General features: G+C 43.4%; 32 non-coding genes across 32 annotated transcripts; all 32 read right to left on the bottom strand.

Annotated features, from left to right (window-relative positions):
• Positions 1–48: 48 nt before the first annotated feature.
• Positions 49–121, bottom strand: trnar-ucg (transfer RNA arginine (anticodon UCG)). The gene has a single exon. It is a non-coding gene; the product is annotated as a tRNA-Arg (tRNA).
• A 110-nt stretch (positions 122–231) lies between these two features.
• On the bottom strand, positions 232–304 carry trnar-ucg (transfer RNA arginine (anticodon UCG)). The gene has a single exon. It is a non-coding gene; the product is annotated as a tRNA-Arg (tRNA).
• Positions 305–415: 111 nt separating this feature from the next.
• On the bottom strand, positions 416–488 carry trnar-ucg (transfer RNA arginine (anticodon UCG)). Its single transcript has one exon. It is a non-coding gene; the product is annotated as a tRNA-Arg (tRNA).
• A 1,577-nt stretch (positions 489–2,065) lies between these two features.
• On the bottom strand, positions 2,066–2,138 carry trnar-ucg (transfer RNA arginine (anticodon UCG)). Its single transcript has one exon. It is a non-coding gene; the product is annotated as a tRNA-Arg (tRNA).
• A 1,997-nt stretch (positions 2,139–4,135) lies between these two features.
• On the bottom strand, positions 4,136–4,208 carry trnar-ucg (transfer RNA arginine (anticodon UCG)). Its single transcript has one exon. It is a non-coding gene; the product is annotated as a tRNA-Arg (tRNA).
• A 238-nt stretch (positions 4,209–4,446) lies between these two features.
• On the bottom strand, positions 4,447–4,519 carry trnar-ucg (transfer RNA arginine (anticodon UCG)). Its single transcript has one exon. It is a non-coding gene; the product is annotated as a tRNA-Arg (tRNA).
• Positions 4,520–4,783: 264 nt separating this feature from the next.
• On the bottom strand, positions 4,784–4,856 carry trnaq-uug (transfer RNA glutamine (anticodon UUG)). Its single transcript has one exon. It is a non-coding gene; the product is annotated as a tRNA-Gln (tRNA).
• A 416-nt stretch (positions 4,857–5,272) lies between these two features.
• Positions 5,273–5,345, bottom strand: trnar-ucg (transfer RNA arginine (anticodon UCG)). The gene has a single exon. It is a non-coding gene; the product is annotated as a tRNA-Arg (tRNA).
• A 670-nt stretch (positions 5,346–6,015) lies between these two features.
• trnar-ucg (transfer RNA arginine (anticodon UCG)) lies at positions 6,016–6,088 on the bottom strand. The gene has a single exon. It is a non-coding gene; the product is annotated as a tRNA-Arg (tRNA).
• Positions 6,089–6,384: 296 nt separating this feature from the next.
• trnar-ucg (transfer RNA arginine (anticodon UCG)) lies at positions 6,385–6,457 on the bottom strand. Its single transcript has one exon. It is a non-coding gene; the product is annotated as a tRNA-Arg (tRNA).
• A 957-nt stretch (positions 6,458–7,414) lies between these two features.
• trnaq-uug (transfer RNA glutamine (anticodon UUG)) lies at positions 7,415–7,487 on the bottom strand. Its single transcript has one exon. It is a non-coding gene; the product is annotated as a tRNA-Gln (tRNA).
• A 112-nt stretch (positions 7,488–7,599) lies between these two features.
• trnar-ucg (transfer RNA arginine (anticodon UCG)) lies at positions 7,600–7,672 on the bottom strand. The gene has a single exon. It is a non-coding gene; the product is annotated as a tRNA-Arg (tRNA).
• A 112-nt stretch (positions 7,673–7,784) lies between these two features.
• Positions 7,785–7,857, bottom strand: trnar-ucg (transfer RNA arginine (anticodon UCG)). Its single transcript has one exon. It is a non-coding gene; the product is annotated as a tRNA-Arg (tRNA).
• Positions 7,858–8,159: 302 nt separating this feature from the next.
• On the bottom strand, positions 8,160–8,232 carry trnar-ucg (transfer RNA arginine (anticodon UCG)). The gene has a single exon. It is a non-coding gene; the product is annotated as a tRNA-Arg (tRNA).
• A 290-nt stretch (positions 8,233–8,522) lies between these two features.
• On the bottom strand, positions 8,523–8,595 carry trnar-ucg (transfer RNA arginine (anticodon UCG)). Its single transcript has one exon. It is a non-coding gene; the product is annotated as a tRNA-Arg (tRNA).
• Positions 8,596–10,389: 1,794 nt separating this feature from the next.
• Positions 10,390–10,462, bottom strand: trnar-ucg (transfer RNA arginine (anticodon UCG)). The gene has a single exon. It is a non-coding gene; the product is annotated as a tRNA-Arg (tRNA).
• A 303-nt stretch (positions 10,463–10,765) lies between these two features.
• On the bottom strand, positions 10,766–10,838 carry trnar-ucg (transfer RNA arginine (anticodon UCG)). The gene has a single exon. It is a non-coding gene; the product is annotated as a tRNA-Arg (tRNA).
• Positions 10,839–10,948: 110 nt separating this feature from the next.
• trnar-ucg (transfer RNA arginine (anticodon UCG)) lies at positions 10,949–11,021 on the bottom strand. The gene has a single exon. It is a non-coding gene; the product is annotated as a tRNA-Arg (tRNA).
• A 111-nt stretch (positions 11,022–11,132) lies between these two features.
• On the bottom strand, positions 11,133–11,205 carry trnar-ucg (transfer RNA arginine (anticodon UCG)). Its single transcript has one exon. It is a non-coding gene; the product is annotated as a tRNA-Arg (tRNA).
• Positions 11,206–11,317: 112 nt separating this feature from the next.
• On the bottom strand, positions 11,318–11,390 carry trnar-ucg (transfer RNA arginine (anticodon UCG)). The gene has a single exon. It is a non-coding gene; the product is annotated as a tRNA-Arg (tRNA).
• Positions 11,391–12,037: 647 nt separating this feature from the next.
• Positions 12,038–12,110, bottom strand: trnar-ucg (transfer RNA arginine (anticodon UCG)). Its single transcript has one exon. It is a non-coding gene; the product is annotated as a tRNA-Arg (tRNA).
• Positions 12,111–12,402: 292 nt separating this feature from the next.
• Positions 12,403–12,475, bottom strand: trnar-ucg (transfer RNA arginine (anticodon UCG)). Its single transcript has one exon. It is a non-coding gene; the product is annotated as a tRNA-Arg (tRNA).
• Positions 12,476–12,583: 108 nt separating this feature from the next.
• Positions 12,584–12,656, bottom strand: trnar-ucg (transfer RNA arginine (anticodon UCG)). The gene has a single exon. It is a non-coding gene; the product is annotated as a tRNA-Arg (tRNA).
• A 481-nt stretch (positions 12,657–13,137) lies between these two features.
• trnar-ucg (transfer RNA arginine (anticodon UCG)) lies at positions 13,138–13,210 on the bottom strand. The gene has a single exon. It is a non-coding gene; the product is annotated as a tRNA-Arg (tRNA).
• Positions 13,211–13,342: 132 nt separating this feature from the next.
• Positions 13,343–13,415, bottom strand: trnar-ucg (transfer RNA arginine (anticodon UCG)). Its single transcript has one exon. It is a non-coding gene; the product is annotated as a tRNA-Arg (tRNA).
• Positions 13,416–13,885: 470 nt separating this feature from the next.
• On the bottom strand, positions 13,886–13,958 carry trnar-ucg (transfer RNA arginine (anticodon UCG)). Its single transcript has one exon. It is a non-coding gene; the product is annotated as a tRNA-Arg (tRNA).
• A 111-nt stretch (positions 13,959–14,069) lies between these two features.
• On the bottom strand, positions 14,070–14,142 carry trnar-ucg (transfer RNA arginine (anticodon UCG)). Its single transcript has one exon. It is a non-coding gene; the product is annotated as a tRNA-Arg (tRNA).
• Positions 14,143–14,434: 292 nt separating this feature from the next.
• trnar-ucg (transfer RNA arginine (anticodon UCG)) lies at positions 14,435–14,507 on the bottom strand. The gene has a single exon. It is a non-coding gene; the product is annotated as a tRNA-Arg (tRNA).
• Positions 14,508–14,619: 112 nt separating this feature from the next.
• Positions 14,620–14,692, bottom strand: trnar-ucg (transfer RNA arginine (anticodon UCG)). Its single transcript has one exon. It is a non-coding gene; the product is annotated as a tRNA-Arg (tRNA).
• Positions 14,693–15,178: 486 nt separating this feature from the next.
• trnar-ucg (transfer RNA arginine (anticodon UCG)) lies at positions 15,179–15,251 on the bottom strand. The gene has a single exon. It is a non-coding gene; the product is annotated as a tRNA-Arg (tRNA).
• A 288-nt stretch (positions 15,252–15,539) lies between these two features.
• trnar-ucg (transfer RNA arginine (anticodon UCG)) lies at positions 15,540–15,612 on the bottom strand. The gene has a single exon. It is a non-coding gene; the product is annotated as a tRNA-Arg (tRNA).
• Positions 15,613–15,850: 238 nt separating this feature from the next.
• Positions 15,851–15,923, bottom strand: trnaq-uug (transfer RNA glutamine (anticodon UUG)). Its single transcript has one exon. It is a non-coding gene; the product is annotated as a tRNA-Gln (tRNA).
• Positions 15,924–16,870: the final 947 nt, after the last annotated feature.

Genomic DNA, 16,870 nt, shown 5'->3' with positions numbered 1-16,870 from the left:
GTAAAACACAATACAATTGCGAGTCTCAATACAGTAACTAAACATACTTGACCATGAAGGGACTCGAACCCTCAATCTTCTGATCCGAAGTCAGACACCTTCTCCATTAGGTCATATGGCCTCTTAGTGTGCCATGAGAATCCCCTCATTGACAACTATGAGAGAGGAATAAGCCACCAATTTATAAAAGATCATACTCTTGCCAGTCTCAATACAGAAACGAAACATGCTCGACCATGAAGGGACTCGAACCCTCAATCTTCTGATCCGAAGTCAGACACCTTCTCCATTAGGCCACATAGTCATTCAGTGTAATCACTGGAATTGACAATGAGGACATGGAAACAAAACATCCCATGCGAGAAGATCTTTGTGTTTTGAGGAAGAGCACATCTTTTCCGAAGCTAAAAACCCTTGACCATGAAGGGACTCGAACCCTCAATCTTCTGATACGAAGTCAGACGCCTTATCCATTAGGCCACATGGCCACTTGTTGTACTGTCAGAATCCCCTCATTGACAACGAGGACAGAGAAATAAGCCACGACTATAATACACAATACTCTTGCCAGTCTCAATACAGAAAATAAGCATGCTCGACCATTAAGGGACTCGAACCCTCAATCTTCTGATCCGAAGTCAAGTGCCTTCTCCATTAGGCCACATAGTCATTTACCGTCATCACTGGAATTGACAATGAGCACATTGAAACAAAACATCCCTTGCGAGATGATCTTTGTGTGTTGAGAATGAGCACATTTTTTCTGAAGCTAAATACCCTTGACCGTGAAGGTATTCGACCCCTCAATCTTCTGATCCGAAGTCAGACGCCTTCTCCATTAGGCCACATGGACACTTGTTGTGCCATCAGTTTCCCCTCATTGACAATAATGACATAGAAATAAGCCACTAAAAAACACAACTCTATTGCCAGTCTCAATACAGAAACTAAACATGCTTGACCATGAAGGGACTCGAACCTCAATCTTCTGATTCGAAGTCAGACGCCTTCTCCATTAGGCCACATGGCCACTTATTGTACCATAAGAATCCCCGCATTGACAATCATGACAGAGAAATAAGCCATGCCAATATATAAAACACAATACAATTGCCAGTCGCAATACAGTAACTTAACATGCTCGACTATGAAGGGACTCGAACCCTCAATCTTCTGATCCGAAGTAAGACGCATTCTCAATTTGGCCACATCGTCATTTGCATAGTCTTAATGTATTTCAAATTATCATTTGCAAAGCTAAACAGTCTTCACCATGAAGGGACTCAAACCCTTTATCTTCTGATCCGAAGTCAGACGCCTTCTCCATTAGGCCACATAGTCTTTTGTATAGTCTTAATGTATTTCAAATTGTCATTTTGAAAGCTAAAGAGCCTCGACCATGAAAGGACTCAAACCCTCAATCTTCTGATCCGAAGTCAGACGCCTTCTCAATTCGGCCACCTAGTCGTTTGCATCGTGTTGGTGTATTGTAAATTGTCATATCCAAAGCTCAAGAACCTTGACCATGAAAGGACTCAAACCCTCAATCTTCTGATCCGAAGTCAGACGTCTTCTCCATTAGGCCACATGGACACTTGTTGTACCATCAGAATCCCCTCATTGACAACAAGGACATAGAAATAAGCCACCAAAAAACACAACTCTATTGCCAGTCTCAATCCAGAAACTAAATATGCTCGACTATGAAAGGACTGTAACCCTCAATCTTCTGATCCGAAGTCAGACACCTTTTCCATTAGGCCATATGGCCTCTTATTTTGCCATGAGAATCCCCTCATTGACAACTATGAGAGAGAAATAAGCCACCAATTTATAAAAGATCATACTCTTGCCAGTCTCAATACAGAAACTAAACATGCTCGACCATGAAGGGACTCAAACCCTCAATCTTCTGATCCGAAGTGAGGCGCCTTCTCCATTAGGCCACATAGTCATTTACTGTAATCACTGGAATTGACAATGAGCACATAGAAACAAAACATCCCATGCGAGAAGATCTGTGTGTGTTGAGGAAGAGCACATCTTTTCCGAAGCTAAAAACCCTTGACCATGAAGGGACTCGAACCCTCAAGCTTCTGATCCGAAGTCAGACACCTTCCCCATTAGGCCACATAGTCATTTACTGTATGATCAGAATCCCCTCGTTGACAACGAGGACAGAGAAATAAGGCACGACTATAATACACAACTCTCTTGCCAGTCTCAATACAGAAACTAAACATGCTCGACCATGAAGGAACTCGAACCCTCAATCTTCTGATCCGAAGTCAGACGCCTCCTTCATTAGGCCACATAGTCATTTGGACAGTTTTAATGTATTTCAAATTGTCATTTTGACAGCTAAAGAGCCTCGACCATGAAAGGACTCTCACCCTCAATCTTCTGATCCGAAGTCAGACGCCTTATCCATTCGGCCACATTTTGTACTATCAGAATCCCCTCATTGACAATCATGACAGAGAAATCAGCCATGCCAATATGTAAAACACAATACTCTTGCCAGTCTCAATACAGAAAATAAGCATGCTCGACCATTAAGGGACTCGAACCCTCAATCTTCTGATCCGAAGTCAAGTGCCTTCTCCATTAGGCCACATAGTCATTTACTGTCGTCACTGGAATTGACAATGAGCACATTGAAACAAAACATCCCATGCGAGATGATCTTTGTGTGTTGAGAATGAGCACATCTTTTCTGAAGCTAAATACCCTTGACCGTGAAGGCACTCGAACCCTCAATCTTTTGATCCGAAGTCAGACGCCTTCTCCATTAGGCCACATGGACACTTACTGTATGATCAGAATCCCCTCGTTGACAACGAGGACATAGAAATAAGCCACGACTATAAAACACAATACTATTGCCAGTCAGAAACTAAACATGCTCGACCATGAAGGGACTCGAACCCTCAATCTTCTGATCCGAAGTCAGATGCCTTCTGCATTAGGCCACATGGACACTTATTGTGCCATCAGATTCCCCTCATTGACAATAATGACATAGAAATAAGCCACTAAAAAACACAACTCTATTGCCAGTCTCAATACAGAAACTAAACATGCTTGACCATGAAGGGACTCGTACCCTCAAACTTCTGATCCGAAGTCAGACACCTTCTCCATTAGGCCATGTAGTCATTTACTGTCATCGCTGGAATTGACAATGAGGACATAGAAACAAAACATCCCATGCCTGAAGATCTTTGTGCGTTGAGGAAGAGCACATCTTTTCCGAAGCTGAAAACCCTTGACTGTGAAGGGACTCGAACCCTCAATCTTCTGATCCGAAGGCAGACGCCTTCTCCATTAGGCCACATAGTCTTTTGTATAGTCTTAATGTATTTCAAATTGTCATTTTGAAAGCTAAAGAGCCTCGACCATGAAAGGACGGTCACCCTCAATCTTCTGATCCGAAGTCAGACGCCTTCTCAATTAGGCCACATAGTCATTTGCATCGTGTTGATGTATTGTAAATTGTCATTTCCAAAGCTCAAGAGCCTTGACCAAGAAAGGACTCGATCCCTCAATCTTCTGATCTTAAGTCAGACGCCTTCTCCATTAGCCCACATGGACACTTATTGTGCCATCAGATTCCCCTCATTGACAATAATGACATAGAAATAAGCCACTAAAAAACACAACTCTATTGCCAGTCTCAATACAGAAACTAAACATGCTTGACCATGAAGGGACTCGTACCCTCAAACTTCTGATCCGAAGTCAGACACCTTCTCCATTAGGCCACGTAGTCATTTACTGTCATCGCTGGAATTGACAATGAGGACATAGAAACAAAACATCCCATGCCTGAAGATCTTTGTGCGTTGAGGAAGAGCACATCTTTTCCGAAGCTGAAAACCCTTGACCGTGAAGGGACTTGAACCCTCAATCTTCTGATCCGAAGGCAGACGCCTTCTCCATTAGGCCACATAGTCTTTTGTATAGTCTTAATGTATTTCAAATTGTCATTTTGAAAGCTAAAGAGCCTCGACCATGAAAGGACGGTCACCCTCAATCTTCTGATCCGAAGTCAGACGCCTTCTCAATTAGGCCACATAGTCATTTGCATCGTGTTGATGTATTGTAAATTGTCATTTCCAAAGCTGAAGAGCCTTGACCATGAAGGGACTCGATCCCTCAATCTTCTGATCCGAAGTCAGATGCCTTATCCATTAGGCCACATGGCCACTTATTGTACCATCAGAATCCCCGCATTGACAATCATGACAGAGAAATAAGCCATGCCAATATATAAAACACAATACAATTGCCAGTCTCAATACAGAAACGAAACATACCCGACAACGACCGGACTCGAACCCTCAATCTTCTGATCCGAAGTCAGACGCCTTCTCCACTAGTCCACATGGACACTTGCATCATCTTGATGTATTGCAAAATGTCATTTACAAAGCTGAAGAGCCTTGACCATGAAGGGACTCGATCCCTCAATCTTCTGATCCGAAGTCAGATGCCTTATCCATTAGGCCACATGGCCACTTATTGTACCATCAGAATCCCCGCATTGACAATCATGACAGAAATAAGCCACTCAAAAACACAACTCTATTGCCAGTCTCAATACAGAAACTAAAGATACTTGACAATGAAGGGACTCGAACCCTTTATCTTCTGATCCGAAGTCAGACACCTTCTCCATTAGCCCACATAGTCATTTACTGTAATCACTGGGATCACTGGAATTGACAATGAGGACATGTGTGTTGAGGAAGAGCACATCTTTTCCAAAGCTAAAGACCCTTGACCATGAAGGGACTTGAACCCTCAATCTTCTGATCCAAGGTCAGACGCCTTCTCCATTAGACCACATAGTCATTTGGATAGTCTTAATGTATTTCAAATTGTCATTTTCAAAGCTAAAGAGCCTTGACCATGAAGGGACTCAAACCCTCAATCTTCTGATCCGAAGTCAGACACCTTCTCCATTAGGCCACAAGGACACTTGTTGTACCATCAGAATCCCCTCATTGACAACAAGGACATAGAAATAAGCCACTAAAATACACAACTCTTTTGCCAGTCTCAATACAGAAACTAAATATGCTCGACAATGAAGGGACTCGATCCCTCAATCTTCTGATCCAAAGTCAGACACCTTCTCAAGTAGGCCACATGGACACCTATTGTACCATCAGAACCCCCTCATTGACAATTATGACAGAGAAATAAGCCATGCCAATATATAAAACACAACTCCATTGTCAGTCTCAATACAGAAACTAAACATGCTTGACGATGAAGGGACTCGAACCCTCAATCTTCTGATCCGAAGTCAGACACCTTATCCATTAGGCCACATGGCCACTTATTGTACCATCAGAATCCCCGCATTGACAATCATGACAGAGAAATAAGCCATGCCAATATATAAAACACAATACAATTGCCAGTCTCAATACAGTAACTAAACATGCTCGACCATGAAGGGACTCGAACCCTCAATCGTCTGATCCGAAGTCAGGTGCCTTCTCCATTAGGCCACATTGTCGTTTCCTGTAATCACTGGAATTGACAATGAGGACATAGAAACAAAACATCCCATGTGAGAAGATCTCTGGATGCTGAGGAAGAGCACATCTTTTCCATTTTCCGAAGCTCAAGACCATCGACCAAGAAGGGACTTGAACCCTCAATCTTCTGATCCGAAGTCAGACACCTTCTCCATTAGGCCATATGGCCTCTTATTGTGTCATGAGAATCCCCTCATTGACAACTATGAGAGAGAAATAAGCCACCAATTTATAAAAGATAACACTCTTGCCAGTCTCAATAAAGAAACTAAACATGCTCGACCATTAAGGGACTCGAACCCGCAATCTTCTGATCCGAAGTCAGACGCCTTCTCCATTAGGCCACATAGTCATTTACTGTAATCACTGGAATTGACAATGAGCACATTGAAACAAAACATCCCATGCTAGATGATCTTTGTGTGTTGGGAAAGAGCAGATCTTTTCTGAAGCTAAATACCCTTGACCGTGAAGGGACTCGAACCCTCAATCTTCTGATCCGAAGTCAGGCGCCTTCTCCATTAGGCCACATAGTCATTTAGTGCAGTTACTGGAATTGACAATGAGGACATAGAAACAAAACATCCCATGCGAGAAGATCTCTGTGTGTTGAGGAAGAGCACATCTTTTCCGAAGCTAATGACCCTTGACGATGAAGGGACTCGAACCCGCAATCTTCTGATTCAAAGTCAGACAACTTCTCCATTAGGCCACATGGCCACTTACTGTACCATCAGAATCCCCTCATTGACAATCATGACAGAGAAATCAACCATGCCAATATGTGAAACACAATACAATTCCCAGTCTCAATACAGAAACTAAACATGCTCGACCATGAAGGGACTCGAACCCTCAATCGTCTGATTCGAAGTCAGACGCCTTCTCCATTAGGCCACATGGACACTTGTTGTGCCATCAGAATCCCCTCATTGACATTAATGACATAGAAATAAGCCACTAAAAAACACAACTCTATTGCCAGTCTCAATCCTGAAACTAAACATGCTTGACCATGAAGGGACTCGTACCCTCAAACTTCTGATCCGAAGTCAGACACCGTCTCCATTTGGCAACATAGTCATTTACTGTAATCGCTGGAATTGACAATGAGGACACAGAAACAAAACATCCCATGCCTGAAGATCTTTGTGTGTTGAGGAAGAGCACATCTTTTCCGAAGCTGAAAACCCTTGACCGTGAAGGGACTCGAACCCTCAATCTTCTGATCCAAAGTCAGACTCCTTCTCCATTAAACCACATAGTCATTTGCATAGTCTTAATGTCTTTCAAATTGTCATTTTTAAAGCTAAAGAGCCTTGACAATGAACGGACTCGAACCCTCAATCTTCTGATCCGAAGTCAGGCGCCTTATCCATTAGGCCACATGGCCACTTATTGTACAATCAGAATCCCCTCATTGACAATCATGACAGAGAAATGAGCCATGCCAATATCCATCCATTTTCTGAGCCGCTTTTCCTCACTGGGGTCGCAGGTGTGCTGGAGCCTATCCCAGCTGTCATCGGGCAGGAGGCGGGGTACACCCTGAACTGGTTGCCAGCCAATCGCAGGGCACATAGAAACAAACAACCATTCGCACTCACAGTCATGCCTACGGGCAATTTAGAGTCTCCAATTTATACATGTTTTTGGGATGTGGGAGGAAACCGGAGTGCCCGGAGAAAACCCACGCAGACACGGGGAGAACATGCAAACTCCACACAGGCGGGGCCCGGGATTTAACCCGGGTCCTCAGAACTGTGAGGCTGACGCTCTAACCAGTCGGCCACCGCGCCGCCCCATGCCAATATATAAAACACAATACAATTGCCAGTCTCAAAACAGAAAATAAACATGCTCGACCACAAAGGGACTCGAACCCTCAATCTTCTGATCCAAAGTCAGACGCCTTCTCCATTGGGCCACATGGACACTTGTTGTGCCATCAGAATCCCCTCATTGACAATCATGACAGAGAAATAAGCCATGCCAATATGGAAAACACAATACAATTGCGAGTCTCAATACAGTAACTAAACATACTTGACCATGAAGGGACTCGAACCCTCAATCTTCTGATCCGAAGTCAGACGCCTTATCCATTAGGCCACATGGCCACTTACTGTACCATCAGAATCCCCTCATTGACAATCATGACAGAGAAATAAGCCATGCCAATATGGAAAACACAATACAATTGCGAGTCTCAATACAGTAACTAAACATACTTGACCATGAAGGGACTCGAACCCTCAATCTTCTGATCCGAAGTCAGGTGCCTTCTCCACTAGGCCACATCGTCATTACCTGTAATCACTGGAATTGACAATGAGGACATAGAAACAAAACATCCCATGTGAGAAGATCTCTGTATGTTGAGGAAGAGCACATCTTTTCCCATTTCCGAAGCTAAAGACCCTCGACCATGAAGGGACTCCAACCCTCAAACTTCTGATCCGAAGTCAGACACCTTCTCCATTTGGCCATATGGCCTCTTACTTGTGCCATGAGAATCCCCTCATTGACAACTATGAGAGAGAAATAAGCCACCAATTTATAAAAGATAATACTCTTGCCAGTCTCAATACAGAAACTAAACATGCTCGACCATGAAGGGACTCGAACCCTCAATCTTCTGATCCGAAGTCAGACGCCTTCTCCATTAGGCCACATAGTCATTTAGTGTAAGTCACTGGAATTGACAATGAGGACATAGAAACAAAACATCCCATGCGAGAAGATCTTTGTGTGTTGAGGAAGAGCACATCTTTTCCGAAGCTAAAAACCCTTGACCATGTAGGGACTCGAACCCTCAATCTTCTGATCCGAAGTCAGACGCCTTATCCATTAGGCCACATTCCTGTACCATCAGAATCCCCTCATTGACAATCATGACATAGAAATCAGCCATGCCAATATGTAAAACACAATACAATTGCAAGTCTCAATATAGTAACTGAACATACTTGACCATGAAGGGACTCGAACCCTCAATCTTCCGATCCGAAGTCAGACACCTTATCCATTAGGCCACATGGCCACTTACTGTACCATCAGAACTCCCTCATTGACAATCATGACAGAGAAATAAGCCATGCCAATATATAAAACACAATACAATTGCCAGTCTCAATACAGAAACGAAACATGCCCGACAACGAACGGACTCGAACCCTCAATCTTCTGATCCGAAGTCAGACGCCTTCTCCACTTGTCCACATGGACACTTGCATCATCTTGATGTATTGCAAAATGTCATTTACAAAGCTGAAGAGCCTTGACCATGAAGGGACTCAATCCCTCAATCTTCTGATCCAAAGTCAGACACCTTATCCATTAGGCCACATGGCTGCTTATTGTACCATCAGAATCCCCGCATTGACAATCATGACAGAAATAAGCCACTCAAAAACACAACTCTATTGCCAGTCTCAATACAGAAACTAAACATGCTTGACAATGAAGGGACTCGAACCCTTTATCTTCTGATCCGAAGTCAGACACCTTCTCCATTAGGCCACAAAGTCATTTTCTGTAATCACTGGAATTGACAATGAGGACATGTGTGTTGAGGAAGAGCACATCTTTTCCGAAGCTAAAGACCCTTGACCATGAAGGGACTTGAACCCTCAATCTCCTGATCCGAGGTCAGACGCCTTCTCCATTAGACCACATAGTCATTTGGATATTCTTAATGTATTTCAAATTGTCATTTTCAAAGCAAAAGAGCCTCGACCATGAAAGGACTCAAACCCTCAATCTTCTGATCCGAAGTCAGACGCCTTCTCCATTAGGCCACATAGTCATTTGGATAGTCTTAATGTATTTCAAATTGTCATTTTCAAAGCTAAAGAGCCTTGACCATGAAGGGACTCAAACCCTTAATCTTCTGATCCGAAGACAGACACCCTCGCCATTAGGCCACATAGTCATTGACTGCAATCACTGGAATTGACAATGAGGACATAAAAACAAAACATCCCATGCGAGAGGATCACTGTGTGTTGAGGAAGAGCACATCTTTTCCAAAGCTCAAGATCCTGGATGATGAAGGGACTCAAACCCTCAATCTTCTGATCCAAAGTCAGACACCTTCTCCATTAGGCCACATGCCCTCTTACTGTACCATGAGAATCCCCTCCTTGACAACTATTCGAGAGAAATGAGCCACCAATTTATAAACGACAATACTCTTGCCAGTCTCAATACAGAAGCTAAACATACTCGACCATGAAGGGACTCAACCCCTTAATCTTCTGATCCGAAGTCAGACGCCGTCTCAATTAGGCCACATAGTCATTTACATCGTTTTGATGTATTGCAAATTGTCATTTCCAAAGCTAAAGAGCCTTGACCATGAAGGGACTCGAACCCTCAATCTTCGGATCCGAAGTCAGACCTTTTCTCGATTAGGCCACATGGACACTTGTTGTACCATCAGAATCCCCTCATTGACAGCAAGGACATAAGCCACTAAAAAACACAACTCTATTGCCAGTCTCAATACAGAAACTAAATATGCTCGACCATGAAGGGACTCGATCCATCAATCTTCTGATCCGAAGTCAGACACCTTCTCAATTAGGCCACATAGTCATTTGCATCGTGTTGATGTTTTGTAAATTGTCATTTTCAAATCTCAAGAGCCTTGACCATGAAAGGACTCAAACCCTCAAGTTTCTGATCCGAAGTCAGACGCCTTCTCCATTAGGCCACATGGACACTTATTGTACCATCAGAACCCCCTCATTGACAATCATGACAGAGAAATAAGCCATGCCATTATGTAAAACACAACTCCATTGTCAGTCTCAATACAGAAACTAAACATGCTTGACGATGAAGGGACTCGAACCCTCAATCTTCTGATCCGAAGTCAGACGCCTTATCCATTAGGCCACATGGCCACTTAGTGTACTATCAGAATCCCCGCTTTGACAATCATGACAGAGAAACAAGCCATGCCAATATCTAAAACACAATACAATTGCCAGTCTCAATACAGTAACTCAACATGCTCGACCATGAAGGGACTCGAACCCTCAATCTTCTGATCCAAAGTCAGGTGCCTTCTCCATTAGGCCACATCGTCATTTACTGTAATCACTGGAATTGACAATGAGGACATAGAAACAAAACATCCCATGTGAGAAGATCTCTGTATGTTGAGGAAGAGCACATCTTTTCCCATTTCCGAAGCTAAAGACCCTTGACCATGAAGGGACTCGAACCCTCAATCTTCTGATCCGAAGTCAGACACCTTCTCCATTGGGCCATACGGCCTCTTATTGTGCCATGAGAATTCCCTCATTGACAACTATGAGAGAGAAATAAGCCACCAATTTATAAAAGATAATACTCTTGCCAGTCTCAATACAGAAACGAAACATGCTCGACCATGAAGGGACTCGAACCCTCAATCTTCTGATCCGAAGTCAGACGCCTTCTCCATTAGGCCACATAGTCATTCAGTGTAATCACTGGAATTGACAATGAGGACATGGAAACAAAACATCCCATGCGAGAAGATCTTTGTGTTTTGAGGAAGAGCACATCTTTTCCGAAGCTAAAAACCCTTGACCATGAAGGGACTCGAACCCTCAATCTTCTGATTCGAAGTCAGACGCCTTATCCATTAGGCCACATGGCCACTTGTTGTACTGTCAGAATCCCCTCATTGACAATCATGACAGAGAAATAAGCCATGCCAATATAGAAAACACAACTCCATTGTCAGTCTCAATACAGAAACTAAACAATCTTGACAATGAAGGGACTCGAACCCTCAATCTTCTGATCCGAAGTCAGACGCCTTCTCCATTAGGCCACACGGCCACTTACTGGATGATCAGAATCCCCTCGTTGACAACGAGGACAGAGAAATAAGCCACGACTATAATACACAATACTCTTGCCAGTCTCAATACAGAAAATAAGCATGCTCGACCATTAAGGGACTCGAACCCTCAATTTTCTGATCCGAAGTCAAGTGCCTTGTCCATGAGGCCACATAGTCATTTACTGTCATCACTGGAATTGACAATGAGCACATTGAAACAAAACATCCCTTGCGAGATGATCTTTGTGTGTTGAGAATGAGCACATCTTTTCTGAAGCTAAATACCCTTGACTGTGAAGGGACTCGACCCCTCAATCTTCTGATCCGAAGTCAGACGCCTTCTCCATTAGGCCACATGGACACTTGTTGTGCCATCAGATTCCCCTCATTGACAATAATGACATAGAAATAAGCCACTAAAAAACACAACTCTCTTGCCAGTCTCAATACAGAAACTAAATATGCTCGACTATGAAAGGACTGTAACACTCAATCGTCTGATCCGAAGTCAGACGCCTTATCCATTAGGCCACATTTTGTACCATCAGAATCCCCTCATTGACAATCATGACAGAGAAATCAGCCATGCCAATATGTAAAACACAATACAATTGCGAGTCTCAATACAGTAACTAAACATACTTGACCATGAAGGGACTCGAACCCTCAATCTTCTGATCCGAAGTCAGACACCTTCTCCATTAGGCCACACGGCCACTTACTGGATGATCAGAATCCCCTCGTTGACAACGAGGACAGAGAAATAAGCCACGACTATAATACACAATACTCTTGCCAGTCTCAATACAGAAACTAAACATGCTCGACCATGAAGGGACTCGAACCCGCAACCTTCTTATCCGAAGTCAGACGCCTTCTCCATTAGGCCACATAGTCATTTACTGTAATCACTGGAATTGACAATGAGCACATTGAAACAAAACATCCCATGCGAGATGATCTTTGTGTGTTGAGAAAGAGCAGATCTTTTCTGAAGCTAAAAACCCTTGACGGTGAAGGGACTCGAACCCTCAATCTTCTGATCCGAAGTCAGACGCCTTCTCCATTAGGCCACATGGCCACTTACTGTATGATCAGAATCCCCTCGTTGACAACGAGGACAGAGAAATAAGCCACGACTATAATACACAATACTCTTGCCAGTCTCAATACAGAAACTAAACACGCTCGACCATGAAGGGACTCGAACCCTCGATCTTCTGATCCGAAGTCAGACGCCTTCTCCATTATGCCACATAGTCATTTAGTGCAATTACTGGAATTGACAATGAGGACATAGAAACAAAACATCCCATGCGAGAAGATCTCTGTGTGTTGAGGAAGAGCACATCTTTTCCGAAGATAATGACCCTTGACGATGAAGGGACTCGAACCCTCAATCTTCTGATCCAAAGTCAGACAACTTCTCCATTAGGCCACATGGGCACTTACTGTACCATCAGAATCCCCTCATTGACAATCATGACAGAGAAATAAGCCATGCCAATATGTGAAACACAATACGATTCCCAGTCTCAATACAGAAACTAAACATGCTCGACCATGAAGGGACTCGACCCCTCAGTCGTCTGATCCGAAGTCAGACAACTTCTCCATTAGGCCACATGGCCACTTACTGTACCATCAGAATCCCCTCATTGACAATCATGACAGAGAAATAAGCCATGCCAATATGGAAAACACAATACAATTGCGAGTCTCAATACAGTAACTAAACATACTTGACCATGAAGGGACTCGAACCCTCAATCTTCTGATCCGAAGTCAGACACCTTCTCCATTAGGCCATATGGCCTCTTATTGTGCCATGAGAATCCCCTCATTGACAACTATGAGAGAGAAATAAGCCACCAATTTATAAAAGGTCATACTCTTGCCAGTCTCAATACAGAAACGAGAGCACATCTTTTCCGAAGCTAAAAACCCTTGACCATGAAGGGACTCGAACCCTCAATCTTCTGATACGAAGTCAGACGCCTTATCCATTAGGCCACATGGCCACTTGTTGTACTGTCAGAATCCCCTCATTGACAACGAGGACAGAGAAATAAGCCACGACTATAATACACAATACTCTTGCCAGTCTCAATACAGAAAATATGCATGCTCGACCATTAAGGGACTCAAACCCTCAATCTTCTGATCCGAAGTCAAGTGCCTTCTCCATTAGGCCACATAGTCATTTACTGTCATCACTGGAATTGACAATGAGCACATTGAAACAAAACATCCCTTGCGAGATGATCTTTGTGTGTTGAGAATGAGCACATCTTTTCTGAAGCTAAATACCCTTGACCGTGAAGGCACTCGACCCCTCAATCTTCTGATCCGAAGTCAGACGCCTTCTCCATTAGGCCACATGGACACTTGTTGTGCCATCAGTTTCCCCTCATTGACAATAATGACATAGAAATAAGCCACTAAAAAACACAACTCTATTGCCAGTCTCAATACAGAAACTAAACATGCTCGACCATGAAGGGACTCGAACCCTCAATCTTCTGATCCGAAGTCAGGCGCCTTCTCCATTAGGCCACATAGTCGTTTACTGTAACCACTGGAATTGACAATGAGCACATAGAAACAAAACATCCCATGCGAGAAGATCTGTGTGTGTTGAGGAAGAGCACATCTTTTCCGAAGCTAAAAACCCTTGACCATGAAGGGACTCGAACCCTCAAACTTCTGATCCGAAGTCAGACACCTTCGCCATTAGGCCACATAGTCATTTACTGTATGATCAGAATCCCCTCGTTGACAACGAGGACAGAGAAATAAGCCACGACTATAATACACAATACTCTTGCCAGTCTCAATACAGAAACTAAACACGCTCGACCATGAAGGGACTCGAACCCTCAATCTTCTGATCCGAAGTAAGACGCCTTCTCCATTAGGCCACATCGTCAATTAGTCCAAACACTGGAATTAACAATGAGGACATAGAAACAAAACATCCCATGCGAGTAGATCTTTGTGTGTTGAGGAAGAGCACATCTTTTCTGAAGCTAAAAACCCTTGACCATGAAGGGACTCGAACCCTCAATCTTCTGATCCGAAGTCAGACGCCTTCTCCATTAGGCCACATGGACACTTATTGTACCATCAGAACCCCCTCATTGACAATCATGACAGACAAATAAGCCATGCCAATATGTAAAACACAACTCCATTGTCAGTCTCAATACAGAAACTAAACATGCTTGACGATGAAGGGACTCGAACCCTCAATCTTCTGATCCGAAGTCAGACGCCTTATCCATTAGGCCACATGGCCACTTGTTGTACCATCAGAATCCCCGCATTGACAATCATGACAGAGAAACAAGCCATGCCAATATCTAAAACACAATACAATTGCCAGTCTCAATACAGTAACTAAACATGCTCGACCATGAAGGCACTCAAACCCTCAATCTTCTGATCCAAAGTCAGGTGCCTTCTCCATTAGGCCACATCGTCATTTCCTGTAATCACTGGAATTGACAATGAGGACATAGAAACAAAACATCCCATGTGAGAAGATCTCTGTATGTTGAGGAAGAGCACATCTTTTCCCATTTCCGAACCTATAGACCCTCGACCACGAAGGGACTCGAACCCTCAATCTTCTGATCCGAAGTCAGACACCTTCTCCATTTGGCCATATGGCCTCTTACTGTGCCATGAGAATCCCCTCATTTACAACTATGAGAGAGAAATAAGCCACCAATTTATAAAAGATAATACTCTTGCCAGTCTCAATACAGAAACTAAACATGCTCGACCATGAAGGAACTCGAACCCTCAATCTTCTGATCCGAAGTCAGACGCCTTCTCCATTAGGCCACATAGTCATTTAGTGTAATCACTGGAATTGACAATGAGGACATAGAAACAAAACATCCCATGCGAGAAGATCTTTGTGTGTTGAGGAAGAGCACATCTTTTCCGAAGCTAAAAACCCTTGACCATGTAGGGACTCGAACCCTCAATCTTCTGATCCGAAGTCAGACGCCTTATCCATTAGGCCACATTCTGTACCATCAGAATCCCCTCATTGACAATCATGACATAGAAATCAGCCATGCCAATATGTAAAACACAATACAATTGCAAGTCTCAATATAGTAACTGAACATACTTGACCATGAAGGGACTCGAACCCTCAATCTTCCGATCCGAAGTCAGACACCTTATCCATTAGGCCACATGGCCACTTACTGTACCATCAGAACTCCCTCATTGACAATCATGACAGAGAAATAAGCCATGCCAATATATAAAACACAATACAATTGCCAGTCTCAATACAGAAACGAAACATGCCCGACAACGAACGGACTCGAACCCTCAATCTTCTGATCCGAAGTCAGACGCCTTCTCCACTTGTCCACATGGACACTTGCATCATCTTGATGTATTGCAAAATGTCATTTACAAAGCTGAAGAGCATTGACCATGAAGGGACTCAATCCCTCAATCTTCTGATCCAAAGTCAGACACCTTATCCATTAGGCCACATGGCCACTTATTGTACCATCAGAATCCCCGCATTGACAATCATGACAGAAATAAGCCACTCAAAAACACAACTCTATTGCCAGTCTCAATACAGAAACTAAACATGCTTGACAATGAAGGGACTCGAACCCTTTATCTTCTGATCCGAAGTCAGACACCTTCTCCATTAGGCCACAAAGTCATTTTCTGTAATCACTGGAATTGACAATGAGGACATGTGTGTTGAGGAAGAGCACATCTTTTCCGAAGCTAAAGACCCTTGACCATGAAGGGACTTTAACCCTCAATCTCCTGATCCGAGGTCAGACGCCTTCTCCATTAGACCACATAGTCATTTGGATAGTCTTAATGTATTTCAAATTGTCATTTTCAAAGCTAAAGAGCCTCGACCATGAAAGGACTCAAACCCTCAATCTTCTGATCCGAAGTCAGACGCCTTCTCCATTAGGCCACATAGTCATTTGGATAGTCTTAATGTATTTCAAATTGTCATTTTCAAAGCTAAAGAGCCTTGACCATGAAGGGACTCAAACCCTTAATCTTCTGATCCGAAGACAGACACCCTCGCCATTAGGCCACATAGTCATTGACTGCAATCACTGGAATTGACAATGAGGACATAAAAACAAAACATCCCATGCGAGAGGATCACTGTGTGTTGAGGAAGAGCACATCTTTTCCAAAGCTCAAGACCCTGGATGATGAAGGGACTCAAACCCTCAATCTTCTGATCCAAAGTTAGACACCTTCTCCATTAGGCCACATGCCCTCTTACTGTACCATGAGAATCCCCTCATTGACAACTATTCGAGAGAAATGAGCCACCAATTTATAAACGACAATACTCTTGCCAGTCTCAATACAGAAGCTAAACATACTCGACCATGAAGGGACTCAACCCCTTAATCTTCTGATCCGAAGTCAGACGCCGTCTCAATTAGGCCACATAGTC

The sequence above is a fragment of the Phycodurus eques genome, chromosome 7 (assembly GCF_024500275.1).
Source record: "Phycodurus eques isolate BA_2022a chromosome 7, UOR_Pequ_1.1, whole genome shotgun sequence".
NCBI classification, from domain to species: Eukaryota; Metazoa; Chordata; class Actinopteri; order Syngnathiformes; family Syngnathidae; genus Phycodurus; species Phycodurus eques.
The sequence above is the reverse complement of the archived record's forward strand: the minus strand, read 5'-3'. Positions and strand labels throughout refer to the sequence as shown.